At 42.1% G+C, this 4,530-nt stretch overlaps 1 long non-coding RNA gene across 1 annotated transcript; it reads right to left on the bottom strand.

Annotated features, from left to right (window-relative positions):
• Nucleotides 1-2,381: 2,381 nt before the first annotated feature.
• Nucleotides 2,382-3,390, bottom strand: LOC105738674. Its single transcript, XR_001114518.1, has 2 exons — nucleotides 3,289-3,390; nucleotides 2,382-3,182 (listed from the first exon to the last, which is right to left on the bottom strand). It is a non-coding gene; the product is annotated as an uncharacterized LOC105738674 (long non-coding RNA).
• Nucleotides 3,391-4,530: the final 1,140 nt, after the last annotated feature.

Genomic DNA, 4,530 nt, shown 5'->3' on the forward strand with positions numbered 1-4,530 from the left:
TTGGAGGCTGAGAGAAAGGCTTGGAGCAGACTCTCCCCTAGAGCCTCGGGAGAGAGCATGCCTTGCTGATGCCTTGATTTCTGACTTTTCACCTCTAGACTAGGAGGGAATGGATTTCTGTTGTGATGAGCCACCCAGACTGTGACCTGTTGTCACAGCAGTCCCAGGGGATTAACACCAAGAGCCCCTTTCTGGCACCATTATCAGAAGCTGCTCAGAGGAAAAATTGGGTTTTAGGTAAACTTTAAATAACAATCTTAGCTTGATCTTTTTTTTTTTTTTTTTGAGATGGAGTCTTGCTCTGTTGCCCAGGCTGGAGTGCAGTGGGGCAGTCTTGGCTCACTGCAAGCTCCGCCTCCCCGGTTCATGCCCCTCTCTTGCCTCAGCCTCCTGAGTGGCTGGGACTAGAGGCGCCCATCACCATGCCAGGCTAATTTTTTGTAATTTTAGTAGAGACGGGGTTTCACCATGTTAGCCAGAATGGTCTCCATCTCCTGACCTCGTGATCTGCCCACCTCGGCCTCCCAAAGTGCTGGGATTACAGGCATGAGCCGCTGTGCCCAGCCTCAGCTTGATCATTTTTTAGGGCATTCCAGATAGCAATAATAATGCTTCCATTTATTGACCATCTTATGGCAAGAATACTTTGAGCACTTCCCTACTTCCCTAGAGTTCTTTCACGAAACACATCAGCAGCTCTGGGTATTGCCATTTGCAGAATTGAGGAGGGTATGGGAAGCTGAAGTTCAGGGACATTACTTTGCTGTGAATTTGCCACCAGAAATGGTGGTGTCCAGGACTGTATCAAAGCCATATGGCCATGAGGGTTTTGCTTTGAGTAAAATTGGGATAACTTTTAGAGTTCTGTAAGATGGGAGGATGAATTGGACCTTCTTCCTAGGGCAAGACTGGATGAGTTCCCACATCTCAGGACATGCAATAGGCTGGGCACAGCCACTGCTGGGTAAAGGCTGCCACTGATATTATTTGTATTATTTTGTTTTTATTATAGTTGTCTTCTTGTTGCTTTTCTGTGCTTCTGAAATTACAGTTAAATGAGAATCCAAAGGCTCTTCTCAATCCCAAAGCCCACCCCTCTGCTTCTGCCCTTCAGGTGGTGTCAGTGGAGCACTGAGTGGTTAGGACTTTCAGCCTAAGAGACAATTAATGAAAGTTAATGGACACTTCTTTGTTATACAACATGACTAATGTCAATGGCATTTATTTGTCATTGAACAAATCACTGAAAAACAATGACCAATAAACCCAACTGAAAGGTTTTTCCATTGAAAGTAAAATCAACAATGCCTAATCTATTTAGATTTCAAATGAAGTCATAATTGCTTTTTGCTGAAACTACTCTAGTTACCCAATACCCTGCACCAGTACTGATTAAACAAATCTATGGACTTAAACTTGGGAATTAGTGAAGGGCTTTTCTTCCGGCAAAAAATTGTACAAACAATCCCTAGGATGTTAATCAATGAAACAAATTAACAGTCATGAACCCAGGCTCAGAACCTGGTGTACCATGGATTCAAATACTTGCTGTGCCACTTGGCTTCAGATCTTGAACAATTCACTGAATGTCCCATGTGCCTTACTTTGCTAATCTCTAAAATGGGGGTGATGATAGTACCTGTTTCATTGGATTGTTGGGCAGATCGTGTGAGTGAATACATATAAGATGCTTAGAACAGTGTCTGGCATGTAAAAAGCAATCAAAACAGGGTTGACATTATTATTATTATTTAGATGTTTTGCAAATTACTAGTTTTGTTTTTTCAAATATCTATGCTTCTAAACACTCTTTTTTTTCTGGTCAGGCACAGTGGCTCATGACTGTAATCCCAGTACTTTGGGAGGCCAAGGCAGGCAGATCACTTGAGATCAGGAGTTTAAGACCAGCCTGGCCAACATAATGAAACCCCTATCTCTACTAAAAATACAAAAAAATTAGCCAGGTGTTGTTGCGGGTGCCTGTAATCCCAGCTACTCTGGAGGCTGAGGCAGGAAAATTGCTTGAACTCAGGAGGTGGAGGTTGCAGGGAGCTGATATCGTGCCACTGCACTGCAGCCTGGGTGACAGAGCAAGACTCTGTCTCAAAAAATAAATAAATAAATAAAAATAAAATAAATAAACACATTTTTCTGCATATTCCTTAGAGATAATTGAGTTATGAACTGGGTAAGACTCTAGAGGGAGCCCAGTAGCACCTTCGCTTCATCTATATTCCCCTTTTCACATGTCCCCCACACCCGTGCTAGGATAATTGAGTATGACAGAGAGACATGGCCCCCCCCATGCCTGTGCTTTAGGGAACTAGCTCATCCATTTCACCCATGGCCCCACTGAACTCTGGGCTGAGTAACTAGTCCTCTGGGGTTGGAGGACTAAAGCCAAGAAGTGGACACCTAAAAATAAAGAGAAGATTTTCTGGTGCATTCTCTTCCACCAATGTTCTAATGCAAAGTCTATCAGGAAATCTAGGTTTATATATCTCTGAAGAGTGTTTATTCAATTTACCAAAAAGAATATAAAATGTACAGTAAGTTCTTTCTAAAATATACTGTTTCCATTATCTCTGATGTAGGAGTGAATAAAACGTTGATTTAGACAATGAGGCTTACGCCCAGGAAATGAAAATATAACATTGGTCTGGGGAAGGGATTAATATTTATTGATCACTACTATGTGCCAGACATTTTATACATGACTTATTTCAATTTCAATTTCACATCAACCCAGTACAGTAGGTTTGACATCAATTTTTTTTAAAAAGAGCATTTATTCTCAGAGTTGTTGAACAATCTGGACTGTATTGCACGGCCGAGTAGTGAGTTAGAGTGTCCATCACTCCATCCGGGGCCCTCTTGCCCTCCCAAAACCCAGCCCCCAACAGCCCATCCCACTGAGCAGCTGGGGTCCATCCTGTAAGGCAGCAGGCTTTTCACAAGATTGTCCCGCATATCATTTACTTTGCCTCTCTTTATATTGTACCAGATTAACAGCCAGTTATTCTCTCCAGGGCCTCTCCAGATTCCAAGTAGATCCCTCTGACAGCTCTGCTGTGCTTGGCATTACCAGCACTATCTGAGCTGAGACTCAACCTCTTCATCTTAACTTGTGCAGCCAAAGTTCTCTGCACACCTCATCAACAGGTTCATCTTCTCAGTGAAGCCTGTAGAGATGGGAAACAAGTAGATACAAAATCACATATGAATTTAGATTTTTTTTTCTAAAGCAATAGGAAAATTTACTCATCTATTTTTCCCATTTACCCTAACTGTAATTCTGTTTTCCCTTTCTAAGTTTACACAATAAGCAGCTAACCCCACTTGCTCCCTCTTTTGGGCCTGGAGTTCCTTAGAGCAGCTCTCTCACCCCACAAAAGGGGCCAGGAGTTCTCTGGCTGCCTCCTTCCTAAGCTTGGAGGGTGCATTGCCCTGCTTTTCTTTCTATGTGGATGCTGAAATCTTCTCAGCTGTATCATGGTTGAAAGCTTCATTATTCCTTTTGCCTGTAAGAAGAGCCTTAGACTGAAACAGAATATCTAATTACATTGGAAGGAAAAATATCGACATTCATTTATAAAATATCTTCCTGGTAGCTTCCTAGACAGACATTCCATTTAATGAACTAAAAAGCTACTAGCTTCCCTCCCATCACTGCAGAAATTGTACAGATAAGATGCCAGGGCTAGCAGAGTTAAGAGGCAGTGGTTATGCAGCTCTAGTTTCCTAACATACTCGGGCTATGTTAGAATAAAAAAGTCTTTGAGGGCTGGTGCTGGCCGGGGCAGGAGCCAGCTCCGATGAAAGCATGCTGCAAGCTTCAGTAGAGAAACAGGGGCCTGATCACAACTTCAGAAAGCAGTTGCAAGGACTACAGATATTTCCCTTTTTTTTTTTTTCCAAGTTTGAGGATTGAAGCTGGAGCATCTGAACTTCAGGAAAACAAGGACCAGCGCAAGGAAGACTGAGATGATTTCTGATGATCATCAGAGCAAAGGAAGTGCTGAGCAGTGAATGAGGCTGTCTTAATTCTCCCACTTGAGCTTGAGAGCAGCAGTCAGGAGCTGTCTGCATCTCCTTTCATTCTCCTTTCATTCAACGTTATGTAACAGTCCCTCTCAAAGGAAAATCTCTGCCTAGCTACTGAATTAATTGACGTCCTTGAAGCCCTAGGGGAACCTCTGTGGGTAGCCATGTTGCTGCCTCAAAATGGGAAGAACGAGAAATCACTCAGGGGAATATAATGTTGTATTGTTCTTCATGAGACAGGAGAGAAGAAGGGAGTGTTGGGAGTTGTGGACTGGAAGAAATGTGTGTAACTAAATATAGTAATTGCATTATTCAGAACAGGCTTATGCTGCAGTTGTATTTATTGCTGCGTGAAATTTTTTTTCTGTAAGATTCAGAGCCTATATTTACAGGATCAAAGTCAATAATTTTTAAAAATTATTATTATCACAAAAGTATTGGGAATGCCCTTGAACTTGTTACAGTTTTAAAAGTGTAAAATTGCAT

Source organism: Nomascus leucogenys, chromosome 6 (genome assembly GCF_006542625.1).
Source record: "Nomascus leucogenys isolate Asia chromosome 6, Asia_NLE_v1, whole genome shotgun sequence".
Taxonomy (NCBI): domain Eukaryota; kingdom Metazoa; phylum Chordata; class Mammalia; order Primates; family Hylobatidae; genus Nomascus; species Nomascus leucogenys.